Source organism: Heloderma suspectum, chromosome 2 (assembly GCF_057233095.1).
Source record: "Heloderma suspectum isolate Gila_16-S chromosome 2, 16-S_ref, whole genome shotgun sequence".
NCBI lineage: Eukaryota > Metazoa > Chordata > Lepidosauria > Squamata > Helodermatidae > Heloderma > Heloderma suspectum.
Window position 1 is genome coordinate 333,465,917 of NC_139459.1, and position 22,208 is coordinate 333,488,124.

The following is a 22,208-nucleotide window of genomic DNA, read 5'->3' on the forward strand; positions in this document are numbered from 1 at the left end:
TTTAAACAGGAACTAAAGATTGAAGGTCTGAGCACAAGAGGGGGGGAGGGGGAATTGGGAGAAGCAAATGAGCTCATGATTCTCCAAAATCATGGTTTGGAGGATTATGTCTAAATCTAGTTTTAGAATTGGCAGATCAATATATTACTTAAGGAAAAAATAGCTTAGTTGTATTATGTCTTCTCCTATCAGAAAATAACACCCTACTATACTTTTGAAACCAGCAAGGGTATAATGACTTTTTAATTTTTTAAAAAATATTTTACTATTATTCCCACATGCCTCTCCCCCTGGTTTACCATTCCAAGCAGGCACCATCCTTCTCTGTATTAGTTATCTGTTAATTACCGTATTAATAAAATAATAAAATAAATATCCTCTCTTTCAAATCCAGTTTTCCTTCTCCCATTTGTTGTGGGGAAAGTTAAAAACACACACACACACAGAGTGGTAGATGGGGAGGGGAGAAGCTTTATAGCTTATAAGAGTAAAATGAAAAAGGATAAGACTCATTTTGGTCAATCTACAATGATGTCAGCTTGCAATTCTTTTAAGTTATTTTCTTGCTCACCTCCATGACAGGCTCAGAGCAAGCCTCAGGACATGGACTTCACATAGCATGTTGTTGTTCTGACCCTGCTCTTCAATCCTTCAGTGAGCAAAGTATTACACTTTACAAGAAAAGTGGGCTCAGGGGCAAGCATCCCCTATGCGTCTGTATTGTTGTGAGTTATTTCTTGCTGCTGTTGATGAACACTCACCTGTCATCCAATGAAATGATAATCTACTAAACCTTTGCGCTCTTTCTTTAAACCTCCTTGTTTATACATGTCAATTGCAATTTGATGGCATGCATTAATTCATGTATACCCTGGGGCAGCCCTGCACAATTTGTGGTCCTCCAAGCTGAATGCAGCCATCAGGAGCTTGATAAGCCCCCTGTGATGGTTACTTGCCAAAGACTCCAAACACAAGAGGATGTGGCAGACCACAGTATATTGTGAATGGTCTGCATTTCTTTCTTCTGTGGGTTATAGGTACTATAGATCTGTGTTAGGGCTTTCGAAGAACAACCAAGGGTAATCTCCCTCTGTATGGCCCACATCTGTGGTTCCCAGTATAAGCCTGCGATCATGACCCCATCTAAATCCTTGCCACCTAGGATTCACACCCATATTTGTCTCCCACAGATGATGATGATTATATGCGCACCGCCCCCCCCCCCGGTACCACTGTGAAAAGGGTCAAGGAGATAAGGGGTAAATCCAACATAAGCCCTACTTAGAGGAAAATCATTGAAATGAATAGGACTTAAGTTAGTCCCATTCATTTTAATGGGCCTACTCTAAGATAATTTATGTTGAATTTTACCCAAGTTTATAACAAGCATCTCAGATCCTAACATGTGCGGTGGGATTCCATCATTATGTTGTCACAATGCCAGCTTAACATGCATCTTCATGATGACATTGCACTGATGTGGCATTTCAAGTGTTCCATCCTAAACACTTGCATGCTAACACTGCAATTCTTTTGGCTACATTTTACATATACATCTCAGTTACTTTTCTCTCCTTGAATCTAATAAATATATGGAGAAGGGGAAAAGCCTTCTAGATGTGCACATCAATGTCCATGCAATCATGTTCAAATCTGATGCAGGAGATTATATGGGAGAAGTAACATCCAAGGTGGACTTTAGGCTCTGCTTGCAAACATCCCTCCCCCCATGCCTTTTTATGTATTTTCAATTTGCAGATACATGAATTGTATCTACACCCAACCTTATTTGTCTTATGTGACCTCATGCATGTGGAATCTTCTGGGCAGAATCTGGTGTTGGTGCACAATTTAGGCTCTGATGTCTGGTACCCAGCTGAAGTCACGTTTTTAAAATTCATTTTTACTATGTTTCTGGTCCTCATGACAATATTATGGATGTATATTTCAACATATATAGGCAGTATATTTATTGGAAGTTTCTAGAGTTCATGGGGTGTAGTTTCTTTCTCTTTAGTGCAACAATAATAGAATGCATGGCCCATGGATGGCATATTGTGCAGCCATACTTGGAATATTGTACAGTGCTGGTCACTCTCTACACCTAAAAAAGGCAATTGTAGAGACATCACCTTGCTGACAAAGGTCCGCATAATCAAAGCTATGGTTTTCCCAGTAGCAACGTATGGCTGTGAGAGCTGGACTATAAGGAAGGCTGAGCGCAGAAGAATTTATGCTTTCGAACTGTGGTGCTGGAGAAGACTCTTACGAGTCCCCTGGACTGCAAGGAGGTCAAATCAGTCAATCCAAAAGGACATCAACCCTGAGTGCTCATTGGAAGGACAGATATTGAAGCTGAAGCTCAAATATCTTGGCCACCTAATGAGAAGAGAAAACTCTCTGGAAAAGACCCCGATGCTGGGAAAGATTGAAGGCAAAAGGAGAAGGGGATGGCAGAGGATGAGATGGCTAGATAGCATCACCGCTGCAATGAATATGAACCTGAGCACACTCCGGGAGAGAGCGGAGGACAGGAAGGCCTGGTGTGCTGTGGTCCATGGGGTTACAAAGGGTCGGACACGACTTAATGACTGAACAACAACAAGAGTTGCAAAAGGTCTCTAAGCAGCTGGTTGGCCTCTGTGTGAGCAGAATGATGGACTAGATAGACCTTTGATCTGATCCAGCATGGCTCTTTTTATGTTCTTATATTCTTATGCCAGGGTTCTCACAGCAGAGCTGAATTGATTTTCCTATGGTCATCAAGTTCCAGGCTCCATAGGGGGAGGGAAGGTAAAGTTGATCCATGTGTCATACATTGCTTACCCCTGCTTTAGGCAGACAGTTTTATTAAATCATGATGATGTCATTCCTCTAAAAGGTAGATGAACTATGAATGATTTGACTCGTTCTTTTAAAAATCTGTATGGCAAGTCCAGTCTTGATTTTGTTTCTTGACTTGGAGAGATACCAAAAAAAAAAGGCTGCCTAAATTTTAAAAAGGAGCTGGAAAGGATTTCTCTGTTATTAAACACTTCTTATTCTGAATAGTGCTGGTTCATTCCTGCAGTTGGCAACTGATTTGCGTTTTAATCAGTTTTGGAGAGGTGAACTAATGAAGGTTAAAACTTGCCTGATGTATCTTAACTAATTCCTTTAGCAGGCCCACAGTGTTTGAACTGTACACTTAACCCTGATCTTTAATAGCCTGATGTTGGCCATATTGATAGTGCTAGACAATGATAAGAATAAGCACTCTGAATCCTGCTGGCTAACCAGATTACCGCAGTACTTTTCCGAAGTCAGTTTCTGTCTCTATAAGGGCTTTTATGTTGCAGGCATGAGTCATTAGCTTTTGATCTGCTGTCATTCAGCCCTTTATCATACATAAGCTTCCTCTGAGTTTCCTGTTTGTAATATTAAAACTACAATTAAATTGAGCCCTGAATATAGAGCAGGCTAGAAATAAACAAATTAACCAGTGAAATATGAAAAAGGGCATTGCCTCTAGTCCAGCAAGCCTCTGCTGTCTGTGTGAAGCTGGGGGCATTTGGTCATATTGGTGCTCCGGCAAGTCCACCCTGCCCCTGAACCTCCCTGGAATATTTCAGTCTCCGGTGTGTATAAAACACCGTTTGCAGTTTGAGAAGGGGAGAGGTTGCTAAAGCATCAATGTAAACCAAACCGTCTCCCTAATCTCCTGTGTAGGAATTTCGGGACTGCAGCCACTGTCTACAGAGATTTGGAGTGATTTTTAACTCGAGTATGTTATTCAGGCTTCATCTGAAGTAGGTGCGCATGCTTAGCACAAACCATGATCTGTGTATTTTGGTGTATTTTTATGAATTGCGGTGGACCATCCAGAGAGCTTTGGCTATGGGGTGGTATAGAAATGAAACAAATAATCATAATACCATTTTGCCATTACATCTAAAATGGGAAACTGTGGTTTGTATTTGTCCTCGAAGTTGGTCTGTGAGCCTGGTTTGGAGGGCAAGCACAAATGCCCTCACCCGGCGCCAGCTTGTCTGGCTAAAAGGGGGGGGGCATTGCGGGCGGGTGGGGTGACATGACGCAGGGGCCTTTGATTGGTGCACCCCAGTGGCACCACCATGCAAGGAGGGGCAGGCTGAGTTGCCTTAAACTCAGCCCCCTTCTCAAACTCAGCTCTCTGGCTCAACGCAGCTAGAGAGAACTACAGCTCTGCCAGAAAGGACACTGGCCTGCTGGAGACTGGTGTCGTCGCGCACGCTGAGGGCCCCGGCTCTTGAGGCTGCAGTGCGCCCGCCCTCTCCTTTCTCCTCGGTCACGACGAGGGACTTTGGCCTGCTGGATAACGGCTTCGTCCTCGTTCCAGCCGCCTGGACCCACGTACTTCTGCGCGCCAAAATTTTCGCTTGGTGATATTGTTCGCCTCCCTCCCTCCTTCGCCGGCTCCTTTCCTTTCGCCCGCCCGTCCGCTCGGTCTCCTCGTGTACTCGCTCTCCTGCCGGCTCGCCCGCCCGCCCATGCGCTCCCTCAACCCACCCGCCCGCCTGCCCGCTCGCCCGCCCGCTCGCTCGCCCTGCCCACACGCCCGCCCGCTTGCCTGACGGGCCCGCCAGCCGCTGGGCCGGCTCACGGCCCGCCTGCCGGCCTGTCTACCCGGCCGCCGGCCTTGCCGGCCTCTTCCTCCTCGCCTTGCCGGCCTCCCTGAGGTGTTCCTCCTGGCGGGAGGTGTCGGCGGGCAGGTGAGCGCGGCGCCGGTGTTTGCCGGCGGCAGCGCTCCAAGCAACGGTCTGACTGCCCCCCCCACTGGTCAGCCGAGCCTCCCTGTTGGAGGGGCGCCTGGCTGCTGAGCCGAGTCGGGGCGTGTATATCACAGCCCGATTGGTCACCTCCCATGGGCTTGCGACGTCTCCCCCTCCCACCCAATCAATCAATCAATCAATAATAATTAAAAAAAAATAGGAGGAGCTGCGGCTAAGTGGTAGAGCACATGCTTGGCATGCGGAAGGCCCCAGGTTTAATCCCCAGCGTCTCCATTCTTTCTACGAAAGAATCCTGCCTGAAACTTTGGAGATCTGCTGCTGCCAGTCAGTGTCAACAATTCTGTGCTAGATGGACCCAGGGTCTGACTCAGTATAAGGCAGCTTCCTATGTTTGTATGAAAAGAAAGCTTTAATTAAATAAATATTATTATTATTATTATTAATAATAAAAATAATAAAAAATCATTAAATTACGATTATTAAATATTTAATTAATAAAATTGCGTAACAGCGGCGACTGCCTGTTTGGCGCCTCCCGTGACAGGGTGCCCTCAGCTGTGGGAGCCCATGCTCAAACGTAGATCCCATCACCTTTGGCCCCTGGCTGCGCCTCTTGAAAATCTGATTTTCTATCTAAACGGTAGTGCAGTGCTCCCATCTTCATCCCCAGGCTTATCTGTCTCGGTCTGGAACTCATACCCACAGATCTTAAGACTGTGGGGTGGCTGCCTATTGTCTGGGGTGCCCAGCGGCTTTATTAACTCTTTGATGGTGTCAAGAGCTCCTTAGAGGGCTCTCTTAGTCTAATCCAGTAGCCAAGTCCAGACATAGACAAAGGGATTCTTTTCAAAGATTTATTCTTCCTTTGCAACTTAACTCTACAGGTATCAACTAGATCTGAGCAGCAGCATCCCTATGCCCTAAGTTGGAACAGTTGGTCCCCGTTTGAAAAGCAATTACTGGCAGACCCCCGAATATAAGGACTAGGGAGAATCCCTCCCCTTTTCCCTTGGATCCTCGGGGCGCAGCCGTTGAGTGCGCGCCTTCACTAAGTCTGCTATCTGTGCTCGGTCACTCCCTTGACTGCTAACTAAAACTAGGAATGTGGGGGGGAGGAAACTCCGTCAGCTGTTGGTCCTGGGAAAGAGGAGCGCGCTCCTCTCCCAGGAGCGACTGCTCTTCCTCAGCATTAGAACTACTCTGGGATTCTATGGGCTCCGTGTCCACCCTGACAGATAGCTTGCTTAATTCACCTCCTGCATCATGCCTCCTAAGAAGGGCCAGGGTGGTAAGAAAGGGAATGGGAGGGCCCCGCCCCCCCCCTCCCCAAAGTCCGCTGCCAAGGCCCGATTCTGACTCTGATGTGGACGCAGACCCGGTACTGGCATCAATTTTTTTTCTCGTTTGGAAGCTGCTGAGCGTTCCTCAGGGATCCCTCCTCCTCCCCTGGCCAGGCACAAAAAATCCTCAGTGGTCCAGCACAAGCGAACACGACAGCAGACCCAACGCTCGTTGCTCCTTTCTATTTCAGATCGCCTGGACGCTATTGAGGCATCCACCTCCTCTTCATCGGCTCTTCCAGAAGGCTCACCGCCTTCAGCGGAGCTCCTCCCTTCTGCTGCCTCATCTTTCCTGGGCACACAAGCAACAACCTCGGTTTTTTCCAGCTGGAGATCAGAGTGTGCCCACGTTTGGTACAGCTCGTCTCTGGGTTCAGGGCACCCGGACGCCATTGAGGCCTCCATCTCGCCTTCGCAGGTTCACCATGGCAGCACCCCACCACTGTAGGCAGTCCACCTTCCTGCGGCATCTCCGTCAGCAGTGATCCAAGCAACATCCTCCTCCTTGGGGTTTCGCCCAGGTGACACAGCACACCTGAAGGCGGTCCGCCCTCATGAGGCATCTCCATCAGGAGCAATGCAAGTGGTATCGCCTCCCTTGCTCCCGGGGACCCAGACACGGCTGCCCTGGATATGGGTGAGATGACTGCACCTCACCCCAGTTGTTCAGACGGGTGACCCTTAGGGCTGTGGGGTTGCTGCCTTAGCTTACCTACCTGGGGGCCGCTGTCCCTCCCAATGTCATCTCCCTATATGACGCTCGGGCCGCCTGCAGCTCCGTCAGTCACACCCCAGTAACCCCAGCCGCTTAATGCATCATCTTACAGGGTTTTTTCCTGGATTAATTAGGACCCCTCACCTGCCCCCGCCCATTTTGGACATCCATGTAAGGGGCATATCAGATCCCTACGCTAATCTGGTGAGTTGTATTGTCACCAGGGCTACTCCTTCTCGTAATGTCTTTCGCCCGAGGAGGTGTGCGAATGGCTTGTTTAGGCCTCTCGCAGGAGGGCCGCCATTGCCCTTCTCTGCGTAAGGACCTGTTTGACAGGACCTTTCACTCCAATTTTGACTCCTTCCCAGCTGGGGTCGGCAACAGATCTGGCAGTGGCCACATTCACCAGGTGGTCTCCCGCGCTGGCCCTCGGCCTATGGCGGGTCCGCTGCTTCAGCACTGCTATCTGTGCTGGGAGTAAAGCCCCAGTGGGCACGTGCTCCCAGGACACGTGCAGTTTTCATCGTGAGTGCTCCCTTGTAGCAGTCAGCACTCTTGCACCTCTTGTCCAATGCTCGGGGAGGGGAGGGTCCCCTTGGAAAAGCCGAGGCAGTAGGAAGCTCTGGATGGCCAATGCTAGTAAGGTTGGCGCTGATACTCCGGCTTTAAGACACTACCCAACTGGGGGAACGCGTCTTAACTTGGAACACTGTTTATGCTAGGTTCTAGGGCCCCCCTAGCATTTTTTCTTTAGGTCAACATAGACCATCCCTACCTTGTAAGCAGCATTTCTCCTCGCTAGGCGTCGACAGGTTCAGGAGAGGTTAACAATGCAGTACTGGCAGAAGGGTTTTAGTCCCCCCCCTTTTTTCCACACCCCGTTAGCTATTCTAGGGATCTCCCTTCTCGAAATGGTGCCCAGGAAATCCTCTAGGGAGTTTATCCTGATTCGTAACCTCTCTTTCCTGAGGGCCAGTCAGTTATCACGAAATCCCTGATCATCTCTGCTCAGTGTGTCACACCTCTTCGATGAGGCAGCTGTCTTTGTCTGAGATCCCGGCCACAGGTCCCTGATGGGCATGTGCTACATGGAGTCCAAAGATGGTGGTCATTGTTCTGACCTAACGCAAGTATTGCTTCCCCTTTTCTGTTACTTCGGTGCCCCTTAGCTCACAAAGGCTGAGGGCCTGTCTCCCACAGCAACATTCGGTGAAGCCAATCCGATACTCTTAGGTGTTATTCTCACCTCCCTCAGGACAATTTTCAGGTCCGTTAGGCACAGCTGCAATTAGTTATACATCAGGCATGGCTTCAACTTAGTAGGGCTTTAATGGCACCTCCTTTCGTAAGTGTGAGCCTCTCCTCAAAGCTGGACTGCGGACTCACATGGTTCCGCCCCTACCCCAAGGGGTTTCAGATTCTTAGGGCAGGTCCAATCGTGCAGTGGGTAAAGGCCTGTAGAGTGGAGGCTGCCGCCCCCGCCAAGCACATTGAGGGATAACCTTATAGCCAAGTCAGTAACCCCCCCCCCTTCGCTATGACAACATGACCACATTATTCATTCTCCGTCCTCCCAAAATTGGAGGGTCATGTCATGTGTCAGTGTGTTCGCGCTCCAGAGTCAGTATTACAACATCTGGTTCTGGGTACACCATGTGCTGGGTTAGGCAAACCCAATTGTCGATGCCTTGTCATCAAATTAGGTCAACATCTTCCGGGCCTTAGCCCCGTGGGTGCTCCATTCCCAGATCCCATCCTTGCAGTACTATGGGAGATTGGGATACTGAAGCCAGGCATGCCAGCCTGCATTCCATGGCTCTCCGTACAGGATCCGCCTGCGACAGAGCAGGGTGTGTGTGCCGCGCATTAGGCAAAACCTCAGCGATAGGATTCATGGCCCTTATCTATAGATCATTGGCCACAATTTCACACCTCCATAAGGAATAACAGACTATTTGGGACCATAAGTCGCAAGCTGGCCATTTAGCCTTCCAGCCCACAAAGGTGGGTTTCACTGACTCCATGTCAGAATTTAGGTTTCGGCGTGCAAGATAGTGTTGGGCACAGATGTTTGCCTGCATTAGTAAATTAACCACCCTCTCTCTCCAGATACCCCTTTCGGGCTCCGGGGGTAATGGCCCTCCATTTGAGCTTTCCAATAAGACGTTTCCCTGTTCCACGTAGCAGCCCTAACGGAATGCAGGGTTGGTCTGGGCACACAAAGCCGACTTGTCCTGGAGGGCCTTGATTTGCTGCAAGGTACAGGTCTGGCCCAAAGTAATCCATTTACATATTTGGTGATCAAATTGATCAGCATGGCAAGGGCACGGCAGTGGCCCACGGCCAAATGCAAGTCAACGGATTATGCTCTGGTGGCACCTTATGGGTTTTATGGCATGCCACGGGTCTGAGGAGGGGCCTCCATTTTTATCACTTCAACGGTTTGCTGTTGACTTAAGGGCAATTGTGTAGTTTCCCTTAATGTGCTTATTCCTGAGACCAGCAGACTCATTGTACGCCGGTACGGGTGCTCTTACATGGGCACGTTTTGATGTCTGGAGCTTCATGAAGAGCTTGTATGTCTTCAGAATTCAGCTTCTGTCACCCTGTCACATTAAGATCCAGTGGCTCCATAGACATGGCATACGGTGGGAGTCCCCTCCTCACTCTGTCCCACCAAGTTTGTCAGTCTTCCCCTGCAGGTCCAGGTGCTGCATATTGGAGGGAATGACTTTGGCTGTAAGCCAGGCGAGGACCTGATGGAACAGGCCTTGGTTGAGATACAGGTGGTCTGGCATACCTGGCCGGAAGTAGCCTATTGCAGCCCTCACTGCTCCCATGGATCAATGGGAAGGAATGGAATGACGTTGCCAGTGGCAGGGCACGTTGGAAAGTGCACAGAGAAATGGCTTATTGCCAGGTGAGTGAGGTGATGGATGCACCACCCGCCAGGGAATTCTGTGGACATGGAAGGAGCGTTACAGGTAGGACGGTGTCCGCCTGTCTCATTTAGTGAATAACATATGTCTGTCTGATCTGCAAAGGGGCCTGCGGGAAGTTCTTCTGCGCAGGTGGGGGGAGTTTCACAAACTCTAGGCTTGTGACTCCTGTGGTGGCTAGGATGGGCCAAACAGGAAAGTAGGGATGGTGTGCATGCAGAGGCACCTTATGGTGACAGGTGACGCCTGAGGGCCCCCCCGAATGGGTTGTGCAGCTCGGCGGGGGGATAAGGGTTGCCTGGGAGACCAACCCTACTCACTCACCCAGGTGTTTCGCGGCACCAGGTTGGGGGTGACACCGGAAGGTCTACCTCCCCCAGAAGGGGCAGTCCGGAGGGATGGCGAGATCACCGCCACCCCTCAGGCTGGGTATGTTTTTGCCCAAGAAGTGCCAGCTAGCCGCTGACACAGTTAGATGCCCGTCCTAGTTACCCCTTTGCAGCTATTTCAATAAATGTGGCCCAATTTTCAACCCAAGCTTGTTGTCTGTGTCTTCTTTAACCCATCTCTGCTCGCAAATGCCCTCACCCGGCGCCAGCTTGTCTGGCTAAAAGGGGGGGGGGCATTGCGGGCGGGTGGGGTGACATGACGCAGGGGCCTTTGATTGGTGCACCCCAGTGGCACCACCATGCAAGGAGGGGCAGGCTGAGTTGCCTTAAACTCAGCCCCCTTCTCAAACTCAGCTCTCTGGCTCAACGCAACTCCCTCCCACCTTCCCCTAAGCAGTGTGGGTTTATTACCGGTTGCCCTTTGGGAATCATGTAGGAATTTTTTGGCTCACAGTTCGATTGGCCTATTACTGTGCGTCTTTTTTGCCTACATCACACTGTTTTGCAGGTCGAGTGTGTCCTGTAAGGGAATATGGTCTTTATCATCGGTCACATTCCAGTTGTCGGCTAGGATGGGCAAAACAGGAAAGTAGGGATGGTGTGCATGCAGAGGCACCTTATGGTGACAGGTGACGCCTGAGGGCCCCCCCGAATGGGTTGTGCGGCTTGGCGGGGGGATAAGGGTTGCCTGGGAGATCAACCCTACTCACTCACCCAGGTGTTTCGTGGCACCGGGTTGGGGGTGACACCGGAAGGTCTACTTCCCCCAGAAGGGGCAGTCCGGAGGGATGGCGAGATCACCGCCACCCCTCAGGCTGGGTATGTTTTCGCCCAAGAAGTGCCAGCTAGCCGCTGACACAGTTAGATGCCCGTCCTAGTTACCCCTTTGCAGCTATTTCAATAAATGTGGCCCAATTTTCAACCCAAGCTTGTTGTCTGCGTCTTCTTTAACCCATCTCCACTCGCAATAGGTTTGCTGCTTTGTATGTCACAGGCTGCTGGTTTGTATGTAATGGTAAACCATGGTTTGTGCTAAAGGGGAAGTAATTCATTGAATCAGATTGCGGAAAGAGGAATGCTTGAGCACAGGGTTTGTCTATGTAACACTAAACCATTATTTGGTGCCATGTGCAAACCAGCTTGATCAAACACCCCATTGAAACTTCACTTGTACGGAAAAGAGTTGTGAAGAATTGTATAACGTTGGATATTGTGTTCAAAGTGTTAAGGTGAATTATAACCCCATCCTATACTTATTTGCTTAGAGGTTTCCGTACACTCCAACTATCCCTGTTTATTAGGAACAGCCTTTATCTTCTGGTACCTTTGCCTGGTAATTGGCTGTCCCTATTTTGGCCCACCCATCAATAACTGCCCTTGCTAATCATTTTCAGTTTGCAGCTGTTCCACAAGAAATGTACAACCAGATCCACTGTGAGGCTGATATTGCATTTACACATTCTTCAGTTCTGAATAAAAGGGAAATGGTTATGGAAACCAGTACTTCAGAAGCCATTCCAGTGCAGGCTACTGCAGAGCAAACAAATACACAGTGCATTGAAGGAATTCAACAATGTATAATTGTGTATGTGTGTGTTTGTGTGTGAGTGAGTGTGTGTGAGAGGGAGAAAGGGGGGAGAAATAGTGATGGGAAGAAAGAGTGTGAGAAATAGTGGTGTTGTACCAAGGGCTTCCCCATTTTAACTTGTACAATGGTGGAGGGTATGGGTCCCATTGATTTTAGTACTTCTGTATAAGTGTGCTTGGGAGGCATAGGGGAAGATGCAGAGTGGACCATCAAATGCAATACACCACAAATCAAAGGAAACTCAGTTTAAAGTATTCTGTTGTGTCTAGTGTGTCTGGTAGGGATGTACAAAAGTCACTTACCTTTTCGCGGATTGTGTTTGCTTTGTGTTTGATTGTGACACGACACGACGGCCGACACGAAGCTCTGGCGTGGGCTGGTCCATGAAGTCACAAAGAGTCGGAAGCGACTGACCAAATAAACAACAAATATTGTAGTTCACTAATCATGATATTTATTTTGCTGTTAACATTAATGCAGCATTAAAATGCCAAGAGACCCATAGCCTCACAAGATAATCTAGGGGACAAAATCATGGTTGTATTTCAGAATGATTTGCAATTAACTAATAATTTTATTGCTTTCGAACTGTGGTGCTGGAGAAGACTCTTACGAGTCCCCTGGACTGCAAGAAGGTCAAATCAGTCAATCCTAAAGGAAATCAACCCTGAGTGCTCATTGGAAGGACAGATACTGAAGCTGAAGCTCAAATATTTTGGCCACCTAATGCAAAGAGAAAACTCTCTGGAAAAGACACTGATGCTGGGAAAGACTGAAGGCAAAAGGAGAAGGGGACAGCAGAGGATGAGATGGCTAGATAGCATCACTGATGCAATGAAGATGAACCTGAGCACACTCCGGGAGAGAGCAGAGGACAGGAAGGACTGGAGTGCTATGGTCCATGGGGCCACGAAGAGTCGAACACGACTGAACGACTGAACAACAACAATAATTTTATTAATATTTAATACAATAAAATAACGTATTAGGTTGCTGTATTTATATTTTGGCTGTTCTGTATTGACTGCCCACCCTTTGAGGCCTCTTCCTCAGCAAAGATCTCGCTCCTCCTTCATGAGCCTCTCCTCTGTTTCATTCTCTTGGTTGGTATTCTTAGAGTAAACCAAAAAGTCCTCTCAGACAGACTTTTTTTTTTTATTATTGTGGATTTGAACATGCTATTAACGCACCAGAGACCTGCTATGTGGCTGACAGCTGTAGGCACTACTTTACATTACAAATAGGTAATGATTAAGTCGCTTAGTTAAAAAAAACAAACAGAAGGGGGAAAAAAGAACACATAGACCAGCATGTTTCTGATTTGAAGCTCTTGTGTTTGATTCTGAAACAAAGCATGTTGTATTTGAAATAAGATAAGAAGCAGCTTACCACAAAGATGGAATAATTAACAGTAATTTGCAGCCAAAATGAACCTTAAACAAAATTTAATTTGGAATAAATGCATCCACCCATCTAAAAGGAGTTGCAGGTTAAAAATTTATTTGGATTTTTTTAACCTATTCTATCATCCTCATTGGCTCACCTCATGGTAGCAATCTTTAGAAACAAATCTGTCTTCTCAGGATGTATGCATCTCAACTTTATTTATCATGGATTTCTGTAGTTTGTATTGCTTTTTGCAGACACCGCCTAGCCTCAGCTACTGTATATGGTAGATTACCTGGTCTCTGTTTACCTTGATTCACCTGGCCAAATATTTCACATGATGGCCTGAAAGGTCAAGAGGGATAAATTATGCCCCCTGGACAAGGATCCTGTTAATGGAGGCTGGGCTTCTGCCTAGGGATGTAATTGATTCACGGTGGGGGGGAGGCGCTCCATCCCTCCCCCTGGAATCCTCGACGGGAGGGAGGTGATCCGGTCCTCCCCCCCGGAATCCTGCCCGGCCAGCTCCGCTCCACGGAGGCTCTGCAGAGCAGCCAGCCAGACCCATCCGCAGCCAGAGTTCCAGCCGTGGACAGGCTGCTGCAGACGCAAATGCCGGCTGCCATGACAGGCAACGTAAGTATTTACGTAGCCTATCACGGCTGGGCAAAACAACAACAACAGCGTACGCAAATGGCGGTGGCTACAACGGCCGCCATTTGTGTTCCCTATTTTTCGCCATTTTAGCCTACGTAAATATTTATGTAGGCTATTACGGCAGAAAAAAGGGGAACACAAATAGTGTAGCGGGTGCTATTTGCATTCCTTTTTTTCCTGCCGTAATAGCTTATGTAAATATTTACACAGGCTAAAACGGCAAAAAAAAGGAACGCAAATAGCGCCCACTATGCTATTTCCATTCCCCTTTTTTTCACCGTAATAGCCTATGTAAATACTTACGTAGCCTATCACAGCAAAGACCAGCATGCAAATGGCGGCCGTGGCAGCTGGTCAAAAGACCAGCTGCCGCCGCTGCCGGAGCCGCCGCTGTACGGAACATCCACCCCAGGTAAGACTCGTCCCAGGGGGAATCCGCTGTGGGGGGGCAGGCCGTTCTGCCACAGATTTCGGGGGGCCGAATGCCTCACTGATATGCGTGGTGGAATTCTCCGCCATCCCTACTTCTGCCCACTTCTCCATGATGCAAATGGTAAGTATTTGCACCAGGACTGAGAGATCCTGTTACTGTGGTATTGATATTAAAAGCATTTTTTTGTTATCTCGCACAATGGCTGTGTTCAGATGGATAATGATAAGCAATGGTTTATCATTATGAAAGCAAGACCGGGCAAATATTGGGCTCACACACTCTCCCTCCCATCTCCTCCTCCAACATGGTGGGAGGAGTAGTTTGGAAGCTTTTGCTTACGCTTAGACTAACCACAGCTAGCATTATGCCCAAACCAGGACAAACTGTAGTAAGTTTTAATTACAGTTAGTTGCAACAAACTGAATTCAAACTGTGGGCTGCGAAGCTGGTTTGTTTCAACTAATCACAATTTAACCACAGTTTAAGGTTTGGACACAATGCTAAACTGGGGTTAATTGCAATTGGAAACAGAAGCTTCCAGTCTTCTCATGGCTGTGCTGGAGAAGAGAGAAGCAGGATGTATGGGTGTTTATTGTTACAAGGAAGGGTCTATGCTCCTCCTTGTAACAATAAACCATTGTTTAGTGTTACATCTGAATGTGCCCAGTTGGCTGGATCTTATTGCTTTATGAAGGCACTTCCATGAAATTTATTTATTTAAAACATTTCTATCCTGCCCTATATCATTAAGATCTCGGGGTGGCATACAGATAAAATCAATGTAAACAGTATAAAACAATAAATAATTTACCCCCCCAAAAAAACATATTAAACTATTAAACAAGCTAAAACCAGTTAAAATGTAAAACAATAATTGAAGGGGTCCTTCTGTTCATAGAGTGGATTGAACCCAATCTTTTTGCAGCTATGGGGTGGGATAGTGGTGGTGAGTACTATTTCAAATTTCAGTGCTGAAATTCAACAATGGCCAAAGGTTTAGCCTTGGATATATTCAAGGTTAAACTGTGGAACTGCAGTGTATTAAAGAACATTTCTTGTGATTATAAACATGGAGATGTTTATAATAGGTTGAATGGTGGCTATTATTATTATTATTATTAGTATTATTATGTCAATGGTCCATTTTCTTTTAGGCTGGTGAGGAAGACATCTTTTCAAGTCACGTGCCACTTCCCTTCCCTGAGTTTCTACAGTAGATGCATTAACTTGAAACTACGAGGAGAGCAAAGAACAAAGGGCCAGATTGTATTCACTGCAGTGCTAGGTCATTTGGTTAAATGTGGGGTTTGGATATTTTGTGTAGCCTGAGCAGGTTGGTTTAATGTTTGTGGCTCTCTGTTCCAGCTCGTGCATTATCTCTGTGACAGCCTTTACCTTTTGTAATAAGTGTAGGCTTACCATCACTTCAAAAAGTAAAGCTGTGCAGCCAGTAATCCCTTCTGAGAACTGGCATCCTTTAGTATCGGTTCCTTTTGTTTGAGTGACTTATTAGATGCCCTCGCTCTATCAAGCACGAGAGGCTCAGCAGACAGCATCCACCCCTTATTTTCTTTGTACTGGTGAATCCTCAACGCCACATGTAAGACGTGGGGTTCCTCCCCATGAGGTCTTTGCTCTTTACTTCTTGGCACAAGATATAAGGTACCTTACGAGGTCTCTTCTCCCTCTCTGTTTAGTTCCCTATCATCTTGAGGCAGGTTTGAGGCAAGGAAAAACTAATCCGTCCAGTGTGGATCTATATGGCCTGGATAGCAGGCATGACAAGCTTGTAATATCCGTATGTGGGGGTGCTATTTTGCACAGACTGCATTTTGTACCTCAGGCTGTTACAAAACCTCTTTTGGGGTTGTTTTAAAAATCCCTGCCTTAATCAGGACCTCAAATTCACATCTCTTGTGACTACTACAAGACGCATGGCAATTGAGAAGAGATAGTGTAGCATAGGTAGGCAATGGGCATAGGTGTTTCCTTCTAGAGATGGAAGGGAGGGACAGAGGCATGGATCCAAGAGGGAAAGAGGCGACGGTTGCCACATTTTCTTTGGGACGTGTGCATTTATATTGCCTCACATCTCCCACTGCAGGGAAGAAGAGAAGGAAGGAGGGAGAAAGAAACTTCATCTGGTGCAGAATGCAACCGCCTGAGTATTGGTGGGGGTGAGGCAATTTGATCACATAATGCCTATACTGCACTAGCTGCACTGGTTGGCAGTGTGTTTGTTTCCGAGCCGAATTTAAAGTGCTGATTTTGACCTTTAAAGCCTTGAACGGTTTGGAACCAAGTTTCTTGAAGGACCACCTTTACCCATATCATCCTGCCCTCACCTTAAGCTCAGGAAGAGAGGCCCTTCTCATTTGCTCACCCATGAAAGCAGTCAGATGGTGACCACTCATGAGGGGGCCTTCTCTGCAGTGGCTACACACCTTTGGAACAAGCTGCCATCGGAGGTCCTCCATGTTCCTTCATTGCAGGCTTTTAAGAAGGCCTTAAAACATATTATTTTACTGTGGCCTTCTCTTGATAGGACTGCTGTTGCTGTTATTGTCATTGTTGTTATTGCTGGTTTTATTATTGGCTTTTATTGTTGTGTATACTGCTATTTTATTGCGTTTAAGTTTTTATCACTTTAAATATTTTAATTGTTTCCATGTATTTTATTGCTGTAAGTCGCCACAGGAGGGCTTCTGCCTTGAGAGGCGGCCAAGAAATGTTTTTAATAATAATAATAATAATAATAATAATAATAATAATAATAATATACGGAAAGGGTGTGTGTGCCCCTCATATTGCATGCCTTCTTTCCTATTCTTCATGCTGCTGGGTGAGAACAGGCTGGGACATTCAGTTGCTGACCCCTGGTATTATTCTATTCATTCTCAGCACAGGATTTAATATCAATACTGGGCTAGAGGAACAAATAGTCTGATGTAATGTAAGGCAAGTGCATATTACCACCACAACTATAAAATCAGGCAAGATTTAGAAATGTATGGACACTTGATTGAAATTTTCCAGTTAATTTCAGGATCATGGACGATCTTTAAGGAACATGTGAATATGGCTTTGTTTCCAGGACAAGAGCTAGATACGATCTAGGATTTTTTTTTTTAATCCTTTTATTTTCCTTTATTTTTTACCAAAAATATCCACTTCACCAGCTGCTCTGCTCACTGATCCATGAAAAGCTATCAGTTGTTGCCTTCACTTAAAACTGACAAAAGAGAACAAAAAGAGTGTGGAATACCTCCAAATCCAGATGGCTGATGGACGTGCCATAGAGTATGATAAATTGGAGTTTGAATACATTTTGGAAAGGAAAATCTCACCTAGTGCAAAATAGGAGATAGTAGCCAAATAGCTTTAAAGCATCTAGTATGAGGCCCTCTCCAGCTTCTGCTTGATGATTTTCAGCAAGGGACAACCACCCCTGTCCCCAAGGCCTAGATAACTGATTTCACTGTTGAACTGTTGTTACTCTAAAAATGTTCCTCCTAATTTTCAACTGGAATCTACCCTCCTGTAACTCATTAGATCTAGTCATGGGGCAGCAGAGAACAAGTTTTTGCCCTATTGTATGTGACAGCCATTGGGATAGAGTACTATCATGTCTCCTCTCAGTCTTCTGTGCTCCAGGCTATGCATATGTAGTTCCTTCAACTTTTCCACATAGGACTTGTTTTCCATACCACTGACTACCTTCATTGCCCTCCTCTGTTCTGATTTGTCTACATCTTTCTTAAAGGTGTGGCTACCAGAACTGGACAAAATACTCCAGATGAGGTCTGACTAGTACAGAATAAAGTGAAACTGTTACTTTATGTGACTTGGAAACTATGGTTCTGTTAATGCAACCAAAAATCACATTAGCCTTTTTTGCAGCTGCATCACACCGCTGACTCAGGTTTGGCTTGTGATAAACTCCAATCCCAAGATTGGAGTTCACACATACAACTGCCAAGTAAGGTATCCCTAGTCCTATACCTTTGCATTTGATTTTCCCCACTCCTAAATGTAGAACTTTGCATTTGTCTATGTTGAATTTAATTTTGTTAGTTTAAGCTCACTTTTCTGTTCTACCAAGGTAATTTTGCAATTTAATCCTGTCTTCTCAGGTGTTAATTATCCCTCTGCAAATTTGATAAGGACTCCCTCTATCCCTTCATCCAATTCACTGATAAAAACATTGAAAAGTGTCAAACCCAGAACGAGCCCTATGGCACCCCATTCAATCAAAACCAAACCTCCCTCCAATTTGATGAAATACGGATGAGAACTCTTTGAGTATGGTTTTCCAATCATCTAAGAATCGATCTGACTTTCATCTGATACTGAAAGTGCATTCATTGCAGACACCAAAACAAACTATGAAAGAAGGAACGGGAAGGAAGAATAAAAATAGAACCTGCTTGAGTGGGATCTAGCACAAAATGTTGCACTGTGTAACCTCATCTCCTAACAATACCATTATTGTTCAGGATTCCAGCCAGTCTGCAATGCCCTCCTCCAGGATACTCTGTTTCATTTCTGATTCCCAGGTATTGTTTTTCTTCTCCAACTGACAATCAGCATTCCATGGCTACAGAGCATGCTCAGTCTTTATTAGGCTGCTGCTGTTTTTTGCCCCCTTAGATTGTCTTTTAAAAAGTTTTTATGTATCTTTGCAAACCTTGGAGTTCCATGAAGCATGCTGATATCTCCCTCTAATTCTTCAGGGTTCCCTTTTCTGCTCCAGTCTTGTTGGCATTACCACCTGAGTTTGCTATTAGAGAGGACAATTGTAAAACTAGATTTAGAGATTCATGAAGGCTGTCTTTGTATGATGATTATTTATTTGTCAAACTGGAGATTACCTCCAGTAGGCAAGACTGAGTGAGAACTATTGCTTATTTTATTTAAATACAGTTTATCACACTCTTCCTCCAAGGATCTCAGGGTGGCTTTCAAGGTGGTTCTCCCATCTATTTTATCCTCACAAAAAACCTGTAAGGTGGATAAAGCTGGGAGAGAGTGACTGGCCCAAGGCCACCCAGTGAACTTTAAGGCTGAGTGGGGATTTGAACCTGGATCTTCATGTTCTCAGTTTGGCACTCTAACCACTTACACCACACTTCTTTACCTCTACTTCCCCCCACTGTCCTTTGCCAAAATCACAAGTGCAGATCGTAAGACAGAAAGTGGCTTGCAGTGAACAATAGGGAAGTTGTACTTCAAAGCTTCTGAAAGTAGCTTGCCTTTTCTGCTAAAATGGTGTTTAAAGGAACCCAACCAGAAATGACATGTGTAAACTTTAAAAAAAAATAAAATCTGATCCTTCCCATTTGATTCTTCCCGTTACTAAACACAGCGTTTAGGTCTGTGATCTCCGTATGAAGTGTTGTTCGTGATTATACTGTGGAGAGCCAGTGTGGTATAGTGGCAAGAGTGTCGGACTGGGAGCCGGGAGATCCGGGCTCTAGTCCCCACTCGGCCATGGAAGCTCACTGGGTGACTTTGGGCCACTCACACGCTCTCAGCCCAACCTACCTCACAGGGTTGTTGTTGTGAGGATAAAATGGAGAGGAGGAGGATAATGTCAGCCGCCTTGGGTTCCTTGCAAGAGGAAAAAGGGTGGGATATAAATGCAATAAATAAATAATTATAAATAATTATACTGCACATGCTTGGATAGGTGAAAGGTGTCCTCAGCCCTCAAAGAGTTGTGTCTCTTCTCATGCTTTTCTGCCTCTGGCCCACCTCCGTCAACTTAATTTTATCCTCTGGCAAGCTGAATTATGCAGCTGAGATGACGCTCTGAATTCTAAACTGGATATGGAGACAAAGTCAGATTATCCTCAGGCACCTGCAGCCTAACAGTCCTTTCCATTCACATGCATTCAGAGATAATGGATCTTGAAGTGGCTGGGGTAGCAAACTAGCTGCTTTGTGGTAACACCTAAAAGAGATGGCATAATAAAACCAATACAATACTCCTGGCAGCTGCGTTGTGTGCTCTTTTTCTGGAGAGGAGGCAAAGAGTGTACTGGCTGTAAGAAAAAAAAGTCTGCGTGCAGAGCTGCCACAGGGATGCCTCCACCCTGGGGAGTACATTTTGTAAAAAAATTAAGATAAACGAGGTTTGAAGAAGGCGGCTGCCCTTAGGCCATGGTAGTCACAGACATCTTCTCAGCTGAAGAGCTGTCCAGAATTTCCATCCTGGATACTTTTTTTGCATTATTGAATTAGTGTGTGTTGTAGGGATGGGCAATTTTCGAGCCCACCTAAATTCTCTGAAGATTGCTTCAAAGCATCTTTTGGCTTGCTCCAGTTTTTGTTGTTGACCTGTTTTTTGGCTCATTTGAATGGGAGAAGTGCACATTTCTGTGCACATTTTTCAAAAGTGAGCACTTCTCCCCCATTCTCTCTCTCTCTCTCTCTCCCTCTCCCTCTCTCACACACACACAGCATTTCAAAGTGTGCATTTTTTTTTTTAAATGCATTTTTGAAGCATGATCGCAAATTTGGGAATTTACGAACATTTTTTTTTAAAAAAAAGTGTTCCTGCTCACATTCACGTTTGGGATTGCACATGGGGCACATTTGCATAATTTGCAAACTGAAGCAGAATTCTCATACGTCCCTAGCATGTTGTTGGTGCAGAATCCAGGAAGGAGGAATGCGGTGAGTGTATCTTTACTAATAATCTTTCAGGCTGGCAGTATTCAGTGTTATGCATGCCATTAATTACGGGAAGCAAGGCATGATCTGTCGTTGGCAGAAAAATCCACCCGAAGCCCCATGCCTACTGTCTTGAGTTCCATGATGGACGAAAGGTGTGGTATAAATGTAAGAAATCAATGAATATTTCTCCTGGTGATTGCCAATGGATTATTTTCTGTCTTAAATCCATGTATGTTTCTGTAAAGTTAAGTTCACTGTCGGTTGAGGCATTTTGGAACCAGAAGGCGTCGTAAAGATTTAGTTTGAGCAATTAAGATAGAAGGTCCACTGTAACAAACCCTGAGAAGAACTGCCAATAAGATAATTCCCTTTGGGAATGCAGAAGGCTTGGCATTTGCTCTCCCAGTTCTATTTAACTAGAGCCAGTGCTGCAGCTAAGTAGTTTTACATCCTGGATTTAATGGTCTTACAGGGGCTCTAAGTCTGGCGGTTTGCTTCAATGAATGAGTGATCCTTTGCTCACTGCTGTTGATTAGGAAGTTTCTTAGAGTAACATTCCTGCTGCACAGCAATTGGCAGCCTTACTGCTGAGCTGAAGGGACAGACCTGAAGCTAGGGATGCCCATCGCAGGAAAATCCATCTTTTCTTTTGGCTTCATGGAGTTCCCTGGTGTGCCTGATTCAGCTCACATTTGTGGGCCAAGCCGTGAGTTTTTTCTGAACTCCGAGAACTTTTTGCATTTTTAAAGTTTGTGCAAATAGAGATTTGCGCAAATCGCAGCCACAGTTCTGTGTAAATTTGTGCAAATCGCAGCCATAATTCGCATAATTTGTGCAATTTGCAGCCTCAATGAATGCAAATTATGCAAATTGTGGCCAAACACTGTGCAAATCTCTATTTGTGCAAAAAAGGGGGGGCAATCTGTGAAGTGGTCTGAGTCGATGGAGATTGAGTTGGGCCAGTTTGTGGAAAATGGACCGAAATCCGGGGGGCTGAATCAAGGGAAGCTTGTTGAGCTCCACCCCCCTTCCCAAATGGATTCCTCTGACATCCCTACCTCCAGCCCTAGGTCTGGTAGTAATGGTGCCATAGACTGGAGCTGTGATCAAATACCTTTACAAAATCATCAGGGTCATTCTCTAATGTCCTGGAGAAATCTGTCCAGTATTTATTTATTTACATTATTTGTATACTACTCCATATCTAAAACAGATTTTGGAGCAGTGAACATAAAATATAAAACAGTAAAAAAAAATATTAAAATGCCATGTTAAAATTATGCTTTTTAGAAACACAGAACACCAATAAAAACCGTGGCGGGTCAGTTGAGG